This window comes from Rhinatrema bivittatum, chromosome 5, assembly GCF_901001135.1.
Source record: "Rhinatrema bivittatum chromosome 5, aRhiBiv1.1, whole genome shotgun sequence".
In the NCBI taxonomy this organism is placed as follows: Eukaryota; Metazoa; Chordata; class Amphibia; order Gymnophiona; family Rhinatrematidae; genus Rhinatrema; species Rhinatrema bivittatum.
The window spans coordinates 193,053,313-193,076,062 of NC_042619.1; positions in this window are offsets into that span (position 1 = coordinate 193,053,313).

The following is a 22,750-nucleotide window of genomic DNA, read 5'->3' on the forward strand; positions in this document are numbered from 1 at the left end:
GAAATAATTTCCTTCTTATTTGCATTTGCTTTACCAGGTCAGGATAGCACCATATTTTTTGGCCGAAAAAGAGAGCTTGATTGTTTCTGAAATACTGTTTAAAGATGATGTTTTTATCCATTAGAAAAGCGAAAGAAACTAGTAGTAATGGTCTCCACTGAGAAACTATCAATTCTTGAGACGAGTCTAACAACGTTGTTAAATCAGGTGGCATTTGATCCAGCTCTTGAAGACTTTTCTGATTTCAATCATTTGGATATAAGTAGTATGCCTTGGTAATAACTGGTTTTATTTCTTCGGGAATTTTCAATATTTGAGACACATACAACTTAAAAAGATCCAAAGGTGTTATATTTCTTAGTACAGGAAAATTTATAAACCTTAGATTGTGAGATCTAAGGCTATTTTCCATCCTTTCCAATCTTTTGTCCCATTCTCCATCTTTCTGTATTATAGCTGTTTGTATTCTTTCCATTTCTAACATCTGAACTTCCATTTTTTCTATTTTTTTATTCTGAGAAGCTATTTCATTTGCGTTTAAATTTACTTGTATTTTCACATCATGCACTTCTTTAGTGAGTCCCATTATAGCTTTCTCAATTGATTGTAGGGCTATCCAAATTGTAGATAAAGTTATTTCACCAGGCTGTTGTAATATTACTTGCCTTGGAGGTTCTCAGTTCACTTCTCCACCTCCTCCACCCGTTGCTAGGCCGATGCCATAGCCCACGCCCAAAGACTCCAGTTCTCCAGCAGAGTCCAGCCCAGCTCCTCCAACTGCCTCACAGGGCTTTACCTTCGCTGGTTGCTCTGAGATCGTAAGTCCAAATGATGTCTCTCTCCGTCCGTCTGCTCCTACCTCTCCACGGAATCCCTCCAGTGGGCCTGCGGTCTCCTGCTGCCAATGCTCTTCTCTTCAGGCTGGCAGCTCCTGCCTTACTGGTGAGCCAGGGGTTAAGGATATCCCGACCAAGAACCCTTAAATTTAAAGATTTCAAAGTATTCTCAATATTTTGTAATGTACTACCGCTGATTGAACAAAATTAGGGCTAGATTCATCAAAATATTGCATGTGATAAGAAGGGTGTATTTTATGGTAATAGCATATTTATTAGAGATGTGCTTCAGTTTTTTCTACCGGGTCATTTTTTGAGTTGGACGCTTCGGGGTAAAGTTCATTTTTCCTCGGTTAGTTTTTTGGAAAAACAAACAAAAAACTAAACAAGGAAAAACGAAACGGGCCCAAAAAATGACGCAGGAAAACGAAGCTCAAAAACACCCACCCCAAGCATTAACATTTACTTTAATACATTAAATACAACCCCCCCCCCCCCCCAGCATCCCGATCCCTCCCCAAGACTTACTAACATCCCTGGTGGTCCAGCGGGGTCCCGCAAGCGATTTCTCCCTCCGTGCCGTCGGGTTATCTGGCCTACCTCACATCAAAATGGTGCCAATAGCCTTTGACCTACTATGTCACAGGGGCTCCCGGTGCCATTGGTCAGCCCCTATCACATGGTAGGAGCAATGGATGGCCGGTGCCATCTTGTGCTCCTACTGGCAGCCAACAGTGAGATCGCTCCCAGACCCCTGCTGGACCACCAGGGACTTTTGGCAAGTCTTGTGGGGGACAGGAGGGTCCCCCAAGACTTGCCAAAAGTCCCTGATGGTCCAGCGGGGTCCGGGAGCGATCTCCTGCACTCGGGCCATTGGCTGCCAGTAATCAAAATGGCGCCGATATCCTTTGCTCTTACTATGTCACAGGAGCTACCGGTTCCATTGGTCAGCCCCTAAAAAACACGAAGGTAGGTGGTCTAAGAAAGCTGTCAGGAAGAAACCAAGGTTAGACGCCAAAGTCTTTTTCAAATCTTTATTGTAGTGGAGACGTATATAATCTTAAAGCCCGACTCTGGCTGAATTTCACCATTAGCAAATGGTTGCCTCAGGGGCTAAAAACAAATCATAAAATGCATAATTAAAATATACAAAAATCAATAATAAATAATCAATCAAACCAATAAATATTAAAGGAAAATAAAATAAAAGCATGTATATCTGAAAAATGTGTGAATATCATAAAAAAGGTGACATTAAACTGTGACATTACAACATGGGGAGGTGAAAATTCTTAACATAAGAATTATAAAATCATTTGAATAAAAGGCTTCTGTAAAATACTCATTATCAATTTCTAGTTTGCCCATTTTGAATTATCTGGAACGAAATAATTCAACAAGTAAGGGAACTTTACCTCAATTTAATTAGGACTCAGGTTGAAATGTGTGTGATCCGGAATGCCACACTTGTTTGGCCGATTGTAATCCACTGTGTGATTAATTCTAAAAAATGTATATATATATGATATCATTATAATTAATTTAATTTCTCTCATAATTGATCATTATGTTCCTTTTGTACTAACCTTTCTATTGTATATAACAAACATTTTCCAAGGAGTTACCAAGTGTGATAATTCCACGCTAACAGCAGTTAATGTGATTTGCAAATGCAAATTTTTCATTCAGGGGGTGGAGCAAATGTAAAGTTGGGATTTATCATGTGCCGTGAAACAGCTAATAACTACACTGCTCTTTCATATGAGAGAGAGAGAGAGAGAGAGAGAACAAGCCTTGCCATAGTGGCTCCTCCCTAGACAGGTATTTGTATCCCTATGGTAGGCCTACCTAGTAACTCGAGGTGAGGTTTAAGTATTAGTGTAGGGGGTTAGGGGCCACTTTCACATTCAACGTGAGACGTACGAACAGAACAGTGGTCTCTTGTGAAGATTTGATGACCTACGGAGTGAGGAAACTCACTCCAAGATGAGATTTGTACAATGTTCTTTCAACCTAGCTTGTTGTTACCCAGGTAAAGAGTCCATCAAACTAGGTTGAGAGAAGATTGCACAAATCTCATCTTTGGGTGAGTTTCCTCACTCTGAAAGTCATCAAATCTTCACAAGAGTGCACTGTTCTGTTCGTACGTAGCACTCTGCATATCAAAGTGGCCCCTAACCCCTACAGTAATACCTAAACCTCACCTCAAGTAGCTAGGAGGCCCTCCTATAGACGTAAAATTACCTACCTAGTATGAGAGCCTTGTAGCTAGTCTCTCTCTCTCTCTTTCTCTTTCTCTTTCTCTCTCTCTCTCTCTCTCTACTTTCACATCTCAAGCCTGTTCCTAAAAATGCCCAAAGCACAATTTGTGAAAAAAATTGCAATTCATCACACAGCTTAACACCAATAAAAAAATTCCAATCCATCCTCTTTTAAAAATTAGCATCACATTATGGTGCTTTTCACTTGCATTGATGCATTTTTTGCATGCAAAAACACCATAACACAGGTTGGAAAATGACCCCCTTATGTTGAAAAGTCTCTAGTGTTGAAACACGAGATTCCATTTGCTACAGGTTTGTAATATGAGATATAACTGTGCTTTCCATTGTAAGAACATGATGATTTGTGTCCAAAGCTATCTTAGTCAAGTTGGAAATAGCTGTTTCTAAAGATGTTAATGCACTCCATAAGGAATCCATGGTTATCACAGTTGATTTTACCAGGAGGGGGGAAAAAACCGAGGCTTGTGTGTCAGGGAAGACTACAGTGATAGGGGTTTACTACCGTCCACCTGGTCAAGATGGTGAGATGGTCAGTGAAATGCTAAGAGAAATTAGGGAAGCTAACCAAATTGGTAGTGCAGTAATAATGGGAGACTTCAATTACCAAAAATCAACCGAAGCAAACCTTGCACATAAGCAAGTATTCACATAAACATGGTGCAGGAAAGAATATACAGTTCCATTGAAACTTCAAATATACTTTTATTATAACTTCAGGCATTCAAAGTTCATTTTAAATTCAATTACCCCAATATAGACTGGGTAAATGTATGATCGGGTCACGCAAGAGAGATAACGTTCCTGGATGGAATATATGATAGCTTTATGGAGCAATTGGTTCAGGAACCGACGAGAGAGGGAGCAATTTTAGATCTAATTCTCAGTGTAGCACAGGACTTGGTGAGAGAGGTAACGGTGGTGTGGCCGCTTGGCAATAGTGATCATAATATGATCAAATTTGATTTAATGACTGGAAAAGGAACAGTGTGCAAATCCAAGGCTCTCGTGCTAAACTTTCAAAAGGGAAACTTTGATAAAATGAGAAAAGTTGTTAGAAAAAAACTGAAAGGAGCAGCTACAAAAGTAAAAAATGTCCAAGAGGCGTGGTCATTGTTAAAAAGTACCATTCTAGAAGCACAGTCCAGATGTATTCCACACATTAAGAAAGGTGGAAAGAAGGCAAAACGATTACCGGCATGGTTAAAAGGGGAGGTGAAAGAAGCTATTTTAGCCAAAAGATCTTCATTCAAAAATTGGAAGAAGGATCCAACAGAAGAAAATAGGATAAAGCATAAACATTGGCAAGTTAAATGTAAGACATTGATAAGACAGGCTAAGAGAGAATTTGAAAAGAAGTTGGCTGTAGAGGCAAAAACTCACAGTAAAAACTTTTTTAAATATATCCGAAGCAGAAAGCCTGTGAGGGAGTCAGTTGGACCATTAGATGATCGAGGGGTTAAAGGGGCACTTACAGAAGATAAGGCTATCGCGGAAAGATTAAATGATTTCTTTGCTTCGGTGTTTACTGAAGAGGATGTTGGGGAGGTACCCGTAATGGAGAAGGTTTTCATGGCTAATGATTCAGATGGACTGAATCAAATCACGGTGAACCTAGAAGATGTGGTAGGCCTGATTGACAAACTGAAGAGTAGTAAATCACCTGGACCGGATGGTATACACCCCAGAGTTCTGAAGGAACTAAAAAATGAAATTTCAGACCTATTAGTAAAAATTTGTAACTTATCATTAAAATCATCCATTGTACCTGAAGACTGGAGGATAGCAAATGTAACCCCAATATTTAAAAAGGGCTCCAGGGGCGAACCGGGAAACTACAGACCGGTTAGCCTGACTTCAGTGCCAGGAAAAATAGTGGAAAGTGTTCTAAACATCAAAATCACAGAACATATAGAAAGACATGGTTTAATGGAACAAAGTCAGCATGGCTTTACCCAGGGCAAGTCTTGCCTCACAAATCTGCTTCACTTTTTTGAAGGAGTTAATAAACATGTGGATAAAGGTGAACCGGTAGAAATAAGAACATAAGAACATAAGAAAATGGCATACTGGGTCAGACCAAGGGTCCATCAAGCCCAGCATCCTGTTTCCAACAGTGGCCAATCCATGCCATAAGAACCTGGCAAGTACCCAAAAACTAAGTCTATTCCATGTAACCATTGCTAATGGCAGTGGCTATTCTCTAAGGGGTAGATTTTCAGACGAGCGCGAACAGCCTACTTTTGTTTGCGCTCCAGGCGCAAACAAAAGTACGCTGGATTTTAGTAGATACGCGCAGAGCCGCGCGTATCCACTAAAATCCTGGATCGGCGCGCGCAAGGCTATCGATTTTGTATAGCCTGCGCGCGCCGAGCCGCGCTGCCTCCCCCTGTTCCCTCCAAGGCCGCTCCGAAATCGGAGCGGCCTCGGAGGGAACTTTCCTTTGCCCTCCCCTCACCTTACCCTCCCTTCCCCTACCTAACCCACCCACCCGGCCCTGTCTACACCCCCCCCTTACCTTTGTCGGGGGATTTACGCCTCCCGGAGGGAGACGTAAATCCCCGCGCACCAGCGGGCCTGCTGCGCGCCGGGCCGCGACCTGGGGGCGGGTACGGAGGGTGCGGCCACGCCCCCGGGCCGTAGCCACGCCCCGTACCCGCCCCCAAAACGCTGCCGACACGCCCCCGCAACGCCGCGCGCTCCGGCCCCGCCCCCCGACACGCCCCCCTCCGAGAACCCCGGGACGTACGCGAGTCCCGGGGCTCTGCGCGCGCCGGGAGGCCTATGTAAAATAGGCTTCCCGGCGCGCAGGGCCCTGCTCGCGTAAATCCGCCCGGTTTTGGGCGGATTTACGCGAGCAGGGCTCTGAAAATCCGCCCCTAAGTGAACTTAATAGCAGGTAATGGACTTGGAGAATGGAGAAGATGTAGAAATCTCCCTTAATCTGCCCGAAGAAGGTGTAACTCTGCGCGCGCCAGCGGACTGCTGGCGTGCCATCACCCAACCCAGGGGCTGGTCCGGAGGCCTCGACCATGCCCACGGGCCGGCATCACACTCCCGACACGCCTCCTTCCCTGCCCCAAAATTCATGCCGTCCACCTGGGATGCCCCTGACACGCCCCCCTTGCAAAGCCCCGGGACTTACATGCGTCCCAGGGCTTGCGCGCACCACCGAGCCTATGCAAAATAGGCTCGGCGTGTGAAGGGGGCTTTTAAAATGATTACATGCATAACTTATGCGCGTAACCCTTTTAAAATCTGGCCCTGAGTGTTTGTATTAAATACAAACTGAGTGTTTGTATTTAAAAAAAAAAAACACATACACAAAAAAACAAAACCCAAAAAGTAGCCAGAAGCTAGAAATAAGCTAGGAGTAGTGTATACCTAAGTAAAAAGGTTGAAAAGTTCAGTTCAGTTACTCACCTTGGAAGGGTGTTGAGGTAGTGTGATTTGGTTTGAATAGGTAACAACATTTGTTAATCAAGAGAGCAGTGAGTCACTTTGGCTGACTAACTGGAGTTAGACTGTCTGTATCGCTCCATGGTGGACCGCACCTTGAATACTGTGTACAATTCTGGTCGCCACATCTCAAAAAAGATATAATTGCGATGGAGAAGGTACAGAGAAGGGCTACCAAAATGATAAGGGGAATGGAACAGCTCCCCTATGAGGAAAGACTAAAGAGGTTAGGACTTTTCAGCTTGGAGAAGAGACGACTGAGGGGGGATATGACAGAGGGTTTTAAAATCATGAGAGGACTAGAACGGGTAGATGTGAATCAGTTATTTACTCTTTCGGATAATAGAAAGACTAGGGGGTGCTCCATGAAGTTAGCATGTGGCACATTTAAAACTAATCGAAGAACGTTCTTTTTTACTCATTGCACAATTAAACTCTGGAATTTGTTGTCAGAGGATGTGGTTAGTGCAGTTAGTATAGCTGTGTTTAAAAAAGGATTGGATAAGTTCTTGGAGGAGAAGTCCATTACCTGCTATTAATTAAGTTGACTTAGAAAATAGCCATTGCTATTACTAGCAACGGAACATGGAATAGACTTAGGTTTTGGGTACTTGCCAGGTTCTTATGGCCTGGATTGGCCACTGTTGGAAACAGAATGCTGGGCCTGATGGACCCTTGGTCTGACCCAGTATGGCATGTTCTTATGTTCTTACTAGCTGAAGTTTTGCAAGGGGCCGACCAATGGCACCGGTAGCCCCTGTGACATAGTATTTATTTATTTATTTAACAATTTTTTATATACCGCAGTTCTGGTAACAATGTTACTAATCACTTCGGTTTACAAGTAACTTTGGGATGACATAACATATGTGTGTCTTACAGAGAACAGGAAGTATGAACTGGGATATAGTTAAGATACATAACACATTATGCGATATAACATTTTAAATAATGAATCTAACATAACTAGCGATTTTGATCAATCAAGTAACAGTCATGTAATAGGTGAACAGTCGTTGGCGGGCAAAGTCTATTGGCGCCATGTTGAATACCGGCAGCCGACGGCCCGAGTGCAGGAGAATGCTCCAGGACCCCCACTGGACCACCAGGGACTTTTGGCAAGTCTTTGGGTGGGGGGGGGGCGTTTCAGGAGGGTGGGGGTTTTTAGTTAATTAAATTTAAAGGATTGGGATGGGGTGTTTTTTTTTTTACTTTAATGGGAAATGAATACCATATGTAACTAATGGACGAATGGACGAATCGGGGTCCCCCGAAAACGGATGTAACGGATTTGGGTCCCATCGAATACGAATACAAAATTGAACGTATCCATCCCTGCTGCACATCCCTAACAGCCAGGCAGTAGCACTGTGTCAGAAGAGTTTTATGTTAGAGAGAGTAGACTGTTTGTTTTTTTATTGTTTGAGGTGATAGGAGGCAGACTGAGAGTTGCTTGCAGAGCTGCTGCTACTAATTTTTTCCTCTACCTAGGTCGTGGACAGCGTGGGCAGCAGTCATAACAAGATTAGCACTCGGGGCAAGGCAGAGACTGAAACATACCAGGGTTTTTTATGGAACCTGTCACAAAGCTCAGCAGTGGCAGAACTAGTACACACAGTGTGACACTCAGTGCAGCACTGTCTCTGTGTTACCCGCCCCCCCCCCCCCCCCACACACACACACACATTAGCATGGTGGGTATACAGATCATACTCAGTCTCAGCTTGGTTCTCACACCCTGTTTGATGGTTGATTACACTGGGATGGTTTGTCCAAAAAAGTGCTCATTTTGAAGGTCGAAATAGAGGCACAAATCAAAAGATGCTCAAGATTAAGCATTTTGATATTTTGAATGTGATAAAAGTTAGTGTAGTGTGAGAGATTGCATGCAAAACTAGAAAATCAGGAAATGGAACAGCCTGGTCAGCTAAATAATATGGGAAACATTTTCTAAATAAAGACGCCCTGACCACTGTCCAGGAAAACCACACCATAATCATTATAGAAACCATTGTCATGTATTAAACATAATATCATTTTCATTTGGAAAGCCCATTCTACATCCACCCAGCACCTTGGGGGTCTTAGTGCCACTCAGAATTGCCTCCATACCCAGACTTTACACCTTGGAGTTCTTTATTTTTCACTGTGCCTTGCTGTCATACTCCAGACCTAACACTTTGCTTCTATTCTGGAGGTGGGAAGCTAATTTGCACCTCTCATGTTGCTTTGGTGTCTGGGTGAAGTTACTCTTTGTGCTGCTTGGCCCCCTTATCAATGCCTGCTTTGTTTTTTTTTTTATTTTTGTCACCTTTTCTGCTTCATTCCCCCTCCATGATGCCTTAGGATTCTGGTGCCACTTTTGGTGCCAAGTTGGCTCTCAAGATTTCATGATACTTTTTATGGTGCCCTCTTTTGGAGCCTTGGGGTGTTCTTCCCACTTTTGATGTTTTTTTTTTTTTTTACTTCTGTCACTTTAATTTGGAGAACTCCTGCCAATGCTGGTACCCCGTTAGCTCCTTTATGGAGTCTTAGCCTATTCACTCCAATTTTGGCACCACTATCCACAGTCTTTCTAAGTACCTTGGAGTTCATCCCCCCTTTTGATGATTTCTTCCTACAGCTTCTAAGACAAGTAATTAGAAAACCCCAATTCTGGAGTTTATTGGGCTATCCAATATTCTCTTTAATGCTTCTCCAATTGATTAAATGGAAAATGAATCAAACTAAAAAATGATTTTTTTTGTTTTGAAACTGCAGCTATGAATTGGGGTCCCCATGAAATAAATTGTTAAATGAAACAATGTTTTTCCAACTGCACATCCCTAGCCATGATGTATCACCTCTGGGGGTCTTACTACTACGCTGCCTACCTGCCATACCCTGATATTCCAACTTAGAGGATATGCTGGTGCTCTGCCTAAGTTCTATGACTCCAGCATATCACCTTAGGGGTCTTGATGCTACTCTGCCTAGCTGCCATGCTTTTGATATACCATTATTGGAGTTTTGGAACCTCTGTGTTTTTGCTGTTTGGATTCAACCTAGTTCTCTCACATTGTTTCTTTGTTAGTTATAATGTGGTGCTTTCAAAAAAAATATTTGGGAAAAAAAAGTTTCTCCTCCTACCCTACTGCTTTTTGGGTTCTTTGTTTTGATCTACCTCTCTATTATCCCAAACTGTTTCTACTATATTTCTTCTTTGTTGGTTATACTGGGGTATTTTCTTCCCAGAAAAAAAAACAATTTGAATAAAGAAAATAAAAACATGATTCCCCTCCTGGCCCACCTCTTTTCTGTTTTTCCATCTTCCTGTCAAGGCTTCTGTGCTGTTTGTGATATGATGGGCAGCCCTCCATGATTTGTGGGTTATGACACCTTTGTGCTGTTTGTGATGACTGCACTCTAAGCCTTAGTGGTTTACACAACTTAGTGCTGTTTGTGATGGACTGCACTGTAGTTTAGACACCTGTGTTCTGTTTGCATTAGACCTCACCTTATATCTTGGGTGTTTAGACATCTTTGTACTGTTTGAGATTGGCCACACTCAAATCTTTTAGGTTTTAGTCATATTTGTGCTCTTGCAATGTACTACACTACTTCTCTTGTGGGTTTACACACCTATTCATTGTTTGCAATGGATCACACTCTAAGCCTTGGCATTTTTGACACCTTTGTGTTGTTGGCAATTGGAAGCATTTATGCCTTGGGGTTTTACAACTTTTTGCTGTTTGCAATTCCATGCTCATCAGCATATATTAGCACTAAAGTCACAACAGTTATACAAGTAACAGATGGTAGGGATGTGAATCGTGTCCTCAATCGTCTTAACGATCGATTTTGGCTGGGAGGGGGAGGGAATCGTATTGTTGCCGTTTGGGGGGGTAAAATATCGTGAAAAATCGTTAAAAATCGTTAAAAATCGAAAAATCGAAAAATCGAAAAACCGGCACATTAAAACCCCCTAAAACCCACCCCCGACCCTTTAAATTAAATCCCCCACCCTCCCGACCCCCCCCCAAATAACTTAAATAACCTGCGGGTCCAGCGGCGGTCCGGAACGGGCTCCTGCTCCTGAATCTTGTCGTCTTCAGCCGGCGCCATTTTCCAAAATGGCGCCGAAAAATGGCGGCGGCCATAGACGAAAAAGATTGGACGGCAGGAGGTCCTTCCGGACCCCCGCTGGACTTTTGGCAAGTCTCGTGGGGGTCAGGAGGCCCCCCACAAGCTGGCCAAAAGTTCCTGGAGGTCCAGCGGGGGTCAGGGAGCGATTTCCCGCCGCGAATCGTTTTCGTACGGAAAATGGCGCCGGCCATACGCGTATGGCCGGCGCCATTTTCCATACGGAAAATGGCGCCGGCAGGAGATCGACTGCAGGAGGTCGTTCAGCGAGGCGCCGGAACCCTCGCTGAACGACCTCCTGCAGTCGATCTCCTGCCGGCGCCATTTTCCGTACAAAAACGATTCGCGGCGGGAAATCGCTCCCTGACCCCCACTGGACCTCCAGGAACTTTTGGCCAGCTTGTGGGGGGCCTCCTGACCCCCACGAGACTTGCCAAAAGTCCAGCGGGGGTCCGGAAGGACCTCCTGCCGTCCAATCTTTTTCGTCTATGGCTGCCGCCATTTTTCGGCGCCATTTTGGAAAATGGCGCCGGCTGAAGACGACAAGATTCAGTAGCAGGAGCCCGTTCCGGACCGCTGCCGTTCCGGACCGCCGCTGGACCCGCAGGTTATTTAAGTTATTGGGGGGGGGTTCGGGAGGGGGGGGGATTTAATTTAAAGGGTCGGGGGTGGGTTTTAGGGGGTTTTAGTGTGCCGGCTCACGATTCTAACGATTTATAACGATAAATCGTTAGAATCTGTATTGTATTGTGTTCCATAACGGTTTAAGACGATATTAAAATTATCGGACGATAATTTTAATCGTCCTAAAACGATTCACATCCCTAACAGATGGAACAATAACTGATTTTATCTTTCTGGCTGTGTGTAGGTAACATGCATATCGCATGACCTTTACAGTCTGACAGAAGCAAAAGCTACAGGTAGGATAAATTACATTCTTCATACTGAAACAGGCATCTCCCACTCTGTCTTTGAGGTTTTTTTCAAATCCCTTCTTTTATGATCATTGCTGATTCTTTGCCTTACCCTGGCCATTTGTTACTTTGCACACCTTTTTTACCACTCCTTGGGCTTTTGATGCCATTCTTACTCCCACCTCAGCCCTTGAGGTACAACTTGGACAGGTTTTGCCTCCCCATTTTGCTGCATTACTCTGCTCCTACCATTTCAGTTTGAATACCAGTGCCAGTTGGCATTCCAATTCAGGCTTTGTACCTTTGAGTGATTTCTCTGCTGCTCTGCCTGGCTTCATGGTGCTTTCCAAATCTCCTTCCCTTGCTGATTCATCATCACGCCCTAGGTATCAGTTACTTTGCACACTTGCTTCACTAATCTTCAGGCCATTCATGCCACACTAGGTACCACTTTTCCCCTCCTGGTGCCTTTGGCTTGTGATGCCATTCTTCTTTCTCCTATTTCTACCCTCAAGGTACAACTTGGAGGGTTTTCTTGGCTACTCTTCTTGCTGAATTTTTTTGTTCATTCTATTTTTATTTTTAATTGTCAGTATCACTGTTTTTACTGCTGCTCCAAGCCAGTATTGGTACTTTTAGGGTGCTTCCTTCTGCTCTGGCTGACTTCTTGTTGCTTTTCAAATCTCCTTCCCCTATGGTAATTGCCAATGCTTGGTCTTGCCCTGGCCATCCAATGCTTTACATAGTCCTTATCCATCCATCTTTGACAGTTTCATGCCCTCTTTGACATTTATTTCAGACTCCCTTTCTTTATGTTTCTTAGAATTGTTGGTCTTATCTGATATGTAGTTTTAAGTGGATTATGCCACCACAAAATTCAAGGTCTGCAGAGGTTCAGCACCCAAAACCAGGATGGTACTCTTCTATGATTTCTGCTTTTGAGCTAATGGAGCAGTTTTTGGAAAAATTGATTGAGAAGAAGAATTGATTCCTGGATATTAAACAGCCAGTAGCATAAAGCACTTAGTGCCTCTAGTCAGTAAATCTTAGCCTCCAATGAGACAAACTCCTATCCTGAACAGCCAGCTCCTTCACCTAAAGTTGCCATATGGAAAATATATCAAGCCTCCTTTAGGAATTTTCTGTGGCTTGTCCATGCCTAGGCTTTCTATCAATTTGGTTGGCACCCTTCTCCTCTCATTTGGAGTCTTGGGTGTTCTTACCATTCTGGGTGGATGCGTTGGGATCTTCACACCACTCTCTCACTTGCTACTGGCTCCTTGGTATTTTGTTCCTCCTTCATGGAACCTTAAGCTATTCATGCCACACTTGATGCTGCTTTGCCCATCTCACCTAAAGTTGCCATATGGAAACGATATCAAGACGACTGAGAGGGGATATGATAGAGGTGTTTAAAATCATGAGAGGTCTAGAATGGGTAGATGTGAATCGGTTATTTACTCTTTCGGATAGTAGAAAGGACTAGGGGGCACTCCATGAAGTTAGCATGGGGCACATTTAAAACTAATCGGAGAAAGTTCTTTTTTACTCAACGCACAATTAAACTCTGGAATTTGTTGCCAGAGGATGTGGTTAGTGCAGTTAGTATAGCTGTGTTTAAAAAAGGATTGGATACGTTCTTGGAGGAGAAGTCCATTACCTGCTATTAAGTTCACTTAGAGAATAGCCACTGCCATTAGCAATGGTAACATGGAATAGACTTAGTTTTTGGGTACTTGCCAGGTTCTTATGGCCTTGATTGGCCACTGTTGGAAACAGGATGCTGGGCTTGATGGACCCTTCGTCTGACCCAGTATGGCATTTTCTTATGTTCTTATGTTCTCATACAACCTGAGGGGATTCATGCCACTGTTATTAGTGCCCTTTGCCCAACCTTTTCAGCCTTGGTGTGATCTGGCCATTCTTGCTGCTGTTTTGCTCTAATGATTGTACCTTGGGGAACTACTGTCACTGCTGGTATGATTTGGCCCGATTGTGGGTCCTTAGGCTCTTCTTGCCACTTTTGGTGCCAAGTTGGCATAGTATTGATGTATTGACATGACATCGCCCTTCTGATGATGTCTACCTTCCAGTTTCATTAGAAATATTCAGAAAATCCCAATTTGGAAGCCTAAAATATCCTGCATTTATTCCCCCATTGACTATAATGGGAAATGAATGAATGAATAAAGCAATCATTTGTTTTTCCTTAAAATTAAGCTAATGAATGACTGTGACTTAAAAAATGAATGAATAAACAGAACTGACTTTTTTGACTTTTCAGATGTCTATTTGCTAGTTTTGTAACTTTACTTCCCACTGTATTGTGCTACTTGAAAAATTAAAACTTTTTTCTGCTTCTGATCAGGAATGTGAATTTGACAATGATGTACTGCTAATTCCATCAACTCTGCCCTTTTATGCTGCTGTCAGACTCGTAATTCCATTCAATGCTTCCTCAACAAAACTGAGACAGATGGCAGGCATACAACTGTCATACTAAGTGGAGCAGTAATATGTAATTTGCCAAGTTTTGTAAACTAATAAAGTAATTGTGAAAATTCCTGAAAGATTTGTTAATATTCTGCTTTCACCTTAAAGGCTTGATCTCTGATCTTACAAGATTGAAATTACTGGAAAGTCTAATGATGAGTCATTCAAAGGCAAAGGCAATATTTCTGCACAGAAAAAGTGTGATTACCATCTGTATCTATTTCTCCAAAAAAAGAGTAATCCAGTTCTAGATTTATAACATTGTAGGCAGAGATTTGGGAGTACATTTTTCAAAGTTTTCTATGCATGTAAACACGTGTTTACATACATTAAAGTGCTTTTTTGAACACTACCTCCACTCAGTGCAGATTTAAGTGTGCGTGTTGTTTACCTCTCACCTTTCTTTTATCCACTGGTGAAAATGCGGAATGGTTAGGTCTGGGATGAAAAAAATATGTGAGATGACTTCATTTTCAAATCACCACATGCAGTTTTTTTGTTTGTACTTTGCAATCAAGGCAACGCAGATGTAAAGTATTCAGGTTCTTTGTATCCATGGTGTGTGTGCTGGGAGTATATTCCAAAGGGAAACTGGGGCGAGGGGGGTTCTTTTTAAAAATGAGTATGCAGGCCTGTGAGTAGTAGGAATGTGCATCCATTTGAAACAAAATGAAAACTTGACAAATAAGCCTTTGTTTTATTTCAAACAAACAAAATGTGTTTCCCTTGAAAACATTTTTACCTGGACATCATTGGGCCCTGGGGCATAGGGGGTCTTGGCTGTCTGGGGAGATTGGAAGGCCTAGGGAGCAGGGGATGGTAGGAAGGAGCATGAAAAAAAAAAAAAAGATTTCTTCATTGTTTTATTGTTGTGCACTGGGAACCTTCTTTAGGGGCAACATGGAGATGGGAAAGGGGTGATCTCACAAGACCCCTGGGATTTGGCCTTGACTTGAGATAATTCTTCAGGGCCCTTTATGAAGATGCATCCCTGGGCATGTTAGTGTCCTGATGCTCCCAGGGAAATTGAGCTACAAATCTTGAGTCGGAACTAACTTTCATAAAAATAATGGCTTGCCACATTATTTTAATAGCATGAAATTTCCTAGTAATGATCTGATTTGTATTAATTTGCAGGCAAAGCAGATCATTACTGTATTAGTGTTATCAGGGGATAATGCTGGAAAAGCACAGACCTCTATCACTTGGTAAATGCTTAATTCAGGCCTAGATTTACTAAGCCACGGTAAAGTGATATTGCAGATTAAACAGCATGCAATGCACATTACATGCTGCTTATCGTGCTATATAACCATATACCCAATAAACACTGGGAAAATTGAAACAAACTAGCAATAGCATCTCCCTTTTCATAGCAATTTTATGAATATCCTGGAACTTGGCAACATTTTGGAGAAGGGGGAGCCTATTCCGAAAGAATGGGCTCCACCTTAACCAGGATGGAACCAGGCATCTGGCACTAATTTTCAAAGATTAGATAAAACAGCTTATAAATTAGAACATTGAGGAAAGCTGACAGTCACTCAGCAACAAATGGTTCGGAGGGAGCTATCTTCAAAGATACTTAAAGAAACAGAGGAGTTATGGCATCCTACTAGAGAGGTTCCAATAAAAGCAAAATAGCCCACATATCTATAAGTAAATATTAACTGAATTAAAAGATTCCCTTGTCAATTGATAAACAGATTGTTAATTCTAACTAAAAAACATACCTTGAAATGTCTGCATGCTAATGTCAGAAGTTTAAAAAGTAAGGTGGGAGAATTAGATTGTATAGCACTGAATGAAGAAGTAGATATAATTGGCATCTCAGAGTCCAGGTGGAAGGAGGAAAACCAATTGGACAGAGCTATAGCAGCGTACAAATGATATCACATTGATAAAGGGGATGGCATTTTATGTTAGGGATGGCATTGAGTCCAAAAGGAAAAAGATCTTGCAGGAGACAAAATGCACAGTAGGATCAATATGGGTGGAAACCCCATGTGTGATGGCGAAAAGCATAGCAGTGGGGATATACTACCGTCCACCTGGTGAAAATGAACAGACAGATGATGAAATGTTAACAGAAATTATGGAAGTTAACAAATTTGGCAGCACAGTAATAATGGGAGATTTCAATTACCTAAAGACCCTTTATCATATTGTTTACACTTCTGGTTTACTGCGTTCCTATGCCTTTTCCTTCCAACAGTATATAGCTCCAAGTTTACCAACCTTGTTAAATGTAACTTTATTCTTCTGGTTTTTTACTATTATTTACTATTTTTACTGTTTTTTGTTACTATTACCCTGTTCGATGTAAACCGGTCTGATATGGTCTTCCAACCATGAAGATCGGTATAGAAAAGTGTTAAATAAATAAATAAATATTGACCCAATGGAATTGGTAGCCCTTAACACATGATTGGGCAAATGGGGCCTACACCATTTTGAATAATGGTGACTGCCATGCCAGGGAGGTTGTTCCTGGGCCCCCATTAGACCACCAGAGTCATTTTGGTGAGTTTGGGTGGGTTTAGGAGGGTGGGTTAGGGAAGGACATGGAGGGGTTAGCTACTAGGGGGAGAGTATTTTAACAAAGGAGAAGGGCTGAGATGGAGCCTGTGAATGATATTTTTTAAAATAAAATACTGCTTTTTCCAGGGGTGGCTCAAGGCAATCTGCTGCCTGAGGTGAGGGACAAGATGGCACCCTCTTCGCCCTGCTCCATCTTGCTCTGCCCGCCCCCCCTCCCCACTCACCCCACCCCCTCTCACTCCACTCCATCCCTGCTCCTTTCAGCCACCACTGGCTTGGCTTCCAGCAATGGCAGCAGTGTCCTTCCTCCCTTCAGCTGCTAGCCTGGCATCCAGCAGCAACGGCCTTCCTCCCTCCTTCATGCCACCAGTCTGTCCTCTGGCAGTGGCCCGCAGCAGTGATCCTCCTCTTTTCTGCCACTGCCAGCCTAGGTCAACAGCCATGGCAGGGGCAGGCAGGGTGAGGTAGACTCCACAGTGGCATTCTGAGAGGTGCATTTTTTTACCACCTCAAAATTCTGCCTCCTGAAGCAGCTGACTTAACCTGACTCATTATAGAACTGCCCCTGGCTTTTTCTTTGGTACTGGATGCCTCCAGAGGCAATAGGAAGATGGGACAGGGGGGTTTCAGAGACTCTGGGGTCTGTAGTTTAGGGAGATATTGAGTGCTGTTTCCTAAACCAAAAAATGAAACACAAAAAAACTGATACAGAACAAACCCAAAATGGTACTTTGAAGAAACAAAAATGCTAGACAAAACAAAAGATTTTTATATGCACACTCTTAATAAATACATTTCACTATCTCATTCTAAAATGAGCCCACATTGCCTTCTCCTTATCTCATAAGCTCTGCAGGTCTATTGGTTTAATATTATTTTTCATACATAGTGCACTCCTCCTTCCTTTCTTCTTAGCCTGACATAAGAAGTAACATAAGAACATAAGAACTAATATCAAGGTCAGCATCCTCTTTCCAAAAGTCTTCAATCTAGGCTAAGGTCACACTTACCTGGCAAGATCCCTAATAACAGACAGATTCCATGCTGCTTATGTGAAGGGATAAGCTTTGGCCTTCTCCTAATTTACCTGGTCAATAACGGTTTATAGACTTTTTTTCTAGTAACTTGTTCAAACCTTTTTTAAACCCAGTTAAGCTAACTTCCTTTATCACATTTTCCAGCAATGAATTCCAGAGCTTAATTGTGAACTGAGTGAAAAAATATTTTCTATGGTTTGTTTTAAATGTTCTACTTAGTACCTACATGGAGTTTCTGTAATCGTTTTATTTTTTCTAAGAATAAACAACTAATTTGCATTTACTTATTCCATTCCACTCATTGTAAAGAGCTTGTCATATCTCCCCTCAGCCATCTCTTATCCAAGCTGAAGAACCTTAACCTCTTTAGGCTTTCCTCACAGGGGGTTCATTGCATATTCTTTATCATTTAGGTCACTCTTATTTGTATTTTTTATAGTTCCACTAAATCTTTTTTTGTGATACAAAGATCATAATTGCACAAAGTACTCTAGCTGCTGTTACACCATGGAGCAATACAGAGGTTGTATGACATTCTCCATTTTATTCCACATTACTTTTCCACTAAATCCTAACAATCAGTGTTATGGAGTCTCAATTTAGTGGACCCTTGGGCCGACCTGCAGGAGACTGGGATAGGTGTTCAATGTATCTAGTATGTGGCAGGCCGGGAAGCAGATGTTCAGGCAGGACGTAGAGGTGCTCTTCACCCTGGAAGCTGGTGCTCCCCCGGGAGGAGCCCGTAGGAGCCCAGCCGCTGGGACTTAGGTGGCTTCACCCTTGGAAGCCGAAGCCCTCCTGAGAGGAGCCCATAGGGGCCCGGCTGCTGGAACTTAGGCGGGTTGATGATCAGGACTGAGAACTGGAACCAGACTAGAACAGTCGACAGGAACTGTAGCAAGACTCGGGTACTGGAACCAGGCAGGAACTGTAGCAGGTGAGCAGGAACCAAGCAGGTACTGTAGCAGGCAAGCAGGAATGGAGCGAGTACCAAGGCAGCTCACTCCGGGGCACGAAGCAACAGGGAACCAGGAGGTAAACCCGTTGCAAGGCAAAGACTGAGTGTCCGCAGCCGGCTTATCAAGGCCGTGGCATCTGACGTCAGGAACTGGGCGGAGTCACCACTGGCGGGAAGTGGCCTAGAAAATTGCCCAAGTGGCGCGCCCGCGCGCCTAGAAGCAGGGCATCCATGGGAGGCTTCCCAGCGGTGCGGCCCATGCGAGGACGCCACCGAACAGGCCGCAAACCAGGCCTCCAGAAGCGGGAACAGGTCCAGGAGCATGGAGGTAAGGGTCTGGTCGTGGCACTCGTGGCCAGAACCGCAACAATCAGTTTGATTTTTTGATAGCCATCACACTCTCAGACCGATGCAATATTGGTGTGCATAAAACAGATACTCATGATTCAGCCTCTCTTAACACCCACCAATCCCTCTCTCCCGGGTGCCCAATTTAATATTGGCTGCTGCAGTAAAAAGTAGGCACTAGGGAAAATTTTGCATTCCTAGTACCTCCACAACATTGGGTACCCAGGAGAGGTGGCTGTCAGCAGGTTAGGAAAACGGACGCTCAGTTTTATGAGTGTCCATTTTCCTAACCTGTTTTCAGCCACAGGTTAGGAAAATGCATGCTCATTAATTGAGCATCTCTTATCCTTACCTGACTGCTGTCACACTTTATTATTATTATTATTATTATTATTATTATTATTATTATTTTAGGGTTCTTGTTTTCTGGTTCCTCTGACTTAATATCGCCAGGATATTAAGTCGAAGGAACTACGTAAAAGAAATATTTTCTGTTTTACTGTATACCTTTTGGGCTCCTCAATAATGCCTGATCCAGGGTAAGTGTTAATTTTTGAGATTGAAAATGTGTGAGTTAGGTGCACATTGTTTTGCATTGGGGGACATAGCTAATAGCCTCATCAACATGAATTCACATGTGATGAGCGTCTATTAGCTAGCGCTCGGTTGGAAGAGGGTTTTGGACACACTAACCCCTGTTCATCGGGGGTTATAGACACATATGCTAAACACACGTCCAATCATGTCTTGAACCATGTACTGCAGCCAGTGCATGGAAATGCATCAGCCTAACAGCAGAGGATTTTTAACATATTGTTCATGATAATGCCTAGATCCCTTTACTGAGTGGTGGCTCTTAAATGGAACCTAAAATTGTACTACCACAATTTTTATTAATTTTTCCCAATATGCATAACTTTGAACTTGTATATATTAAATTTTATCTGCCATTTGGATTCCCGATCTCCATGGCTTCTTACATGAATAGATTCTAGACTGGTATATCTGATCATGGTTTTCCATGCTTCTTGCTTGTATGACAGCCACTACGTCCAAGTCAGCTACTTCAATGACTGTTTCTAAATTCAGGACATTATTTCCAATGCTATGAGTATTAGTGTACATAGCTTTACAGATGTAGCACTTTTTTATATTTTTCTCTATAAATATTTAAAGATTTACTTATCTGAGTACTTTTACATACTTTATGGTTTTGTTCAGTAATCCCCAATGAACCTTTTTTTAAATCTAATCTTAGTAGGCAGCAATGCACATTTTGTTTAAACCAATGTGTAAAATGCAACAAATGAGATAATTTTCATTTCATTTTTGTCTAATTTGTTTATATTTCCCTTTCAAGTACTGCTGTACAGAGAAATCTGCAGGGATTAACTGGTAGCTATAGCAACCAGCCCTTGCCTGTGTGTGTGATAGGAGTTGGGCCAGTTTCAAGGCAGGAGACCTAGGGATATAGACATGATGGAGAACCAATCAAGATAAAGCATTTTTTTAAAAAATAGCCTATAGCTACCATCTGGATCAATTTGGATTGCTGTGACTCTCCTGCTTCATTAGTATTACTAATGAGGCAGGAGAGTTAGAGCATCCAACAAAGAGGTTCCAATAAAAGCAAACGTAGTCCATATGCCTATAAATAAACCTGAGCTAAAAGATTCTAAATTATTCCTTTCAACTGCAAAGCGTGTTAATTAATATAAACAAAAAGCACGCTTTGAAATGTCTGTACGCCAGTTCCATAAGTCTAAAATGTAAGGTAGGCAAGTTCGAGAGTATAGTAGTGAATGATGATATAGACTTAATTGGTATTTCAGAGACATGGCAGAAGAAGTATAATCAATAGGATATTGTTATACCAGGGTACAAATTATATTGCAATGATAGTGAGGACCAGGTTGGTGGCGGGGGGAACGGGACGACAACTTAATGTCCAGATTGCATAGAGTCCAAAAGACAAAATGCACAATAGAAACTTTATGGGTTGAAATCCCAATTGTGTTGGGGAAGAATTAGTGATAGGAGTATACTAGTATCACCCTGGCCAAAATGATAAGAGAGACAACGAAATGCTAAGTGAAAATAGGAAAGCTAATCAAATTGATAGTGCAGTAATGGAAGATTTCAATTACCCCAATATTGACTAGTTAAATAAACATCATGACATGCAGAGAGATAAATTTCCTACAGGTCTATCTAGTAACGAGCGGTAGGAAGAGCTGCGTTAGTGCCCGGCGCACCCGCGGTTGCCGCACGCACAGTGCAGCTCACCTACCACTCGATCCTGTATGTAAATAGCTTGCAAATGCAAGCTGCATCTAAGAAGCGTCCGTGAAGCGTTAGGCCCGCGCAACCCATTTTACTGTATAGAGCGCCTATACAGTATCCTGGGTGCGCGGGCCTAACGCTTCACGGCCACGCTGGTATCTGTCATTTCAAATGTCATTTGAAATGACAGATACCAGGAAGTCGGGATTGCCAGTCCCCTCTCCCCTCCTCCCGAAGCAGGGCGCGAAAAGCAGCCTTGCTCCGGGAGGAGGGAAGAAGGGACTGGCAGTGTAAAGCGATGAAGTGGCGAAGCGACTTACTTTTTGCACCCCCCTCCGGACATCGGACGACCTCTCCTGCCTCCAGCTGCTCGCGAAGATGGACGCCTGCACGGCCGCTGAAGACGTGACGTCACGACGTTTGGCGTCACGGCATGTGATGTCACATCTTCAGCGGCCGTGCAGGCGTCCATCTTCGCGAGCAGCTGGAGGCAGGAGAGGTCGCTTTACACTGCCAGTCCCTTCTTCCCTCCTCCCGAAGCAGGGCACGAAAAGCAGCCTTGCTCCGGGAGGAGGGAAGAAGGGACTGGCAGTGTGAAGCGGCGAAGTGACTTACTTTTTGCACCCCGCTCCGGACATCGGACAACCTCTCCTGTCTCCAGCTGCTCGCGAAGATGGACGCCTGCATGGCCGCTGAAGACGTGACATCATATGCCGTGATGCCAAACAGTCGTGACGTCACGTCTTCAGCGGCCGTGCAGGCGTCCATCTTCGCGAGCAGCTGGAGGCAGGAGAGGTCGTCCGATGTCCGGAGGGGGGTGCAAAAAGTAAGTTGCTTCACTGCTTCACACTGCCAGTCCCTTCTTCCCTCCTCCCGGAGCAAGGCTGCTTTTCGCACCCTGCTTCGGGAGGAGGGGAGAGGGGACTGGCACGGGGGAAGCCACGATGTCCGGAGGGGAGCTGCAAAAGTAAGTCGCTGAGCGTAGGATTGCCCGTCCTCTCCCCTCTCTCTCTTTCAACTTTTTTTTTTGCTTCGGGAGGAGGGGAGAGGACTGGGGCAGCCCCGGAGACCAGCATCCATGGACGCGGCCAGGGCAGGTGAGCGGGGGCTGGGGGAAAGCTTGCCGCCTACCCTTACCCCTGCCTCTAACACAGGGGTAAGGGTAGGCAGTAAGTTAGCAGGTTAAACGCGCGGCAAAACGGCAGGGTAAAATAGCGATAGTCGGGGCACAGGTTACTGGATGCTAGGGAATAGCTAATTCGCTCGTTTGCATGCAATATACATGCCGCGTTTGGAAGGAGTTGCCCGAGGATTTTAGGACACGGTAAGGGTAGGTTAAAGGGGGTTGTGGATTGCAGGAAGGGCTAACGCAGCCGGAAAGTGAGTAGAACGCGGGTTAGGAGCGGGGTAAACGCGGCCGCACTTTACTGGATAGACATGCTAGATGGAATAAAGGACAGCTTTAAGGAGCAAT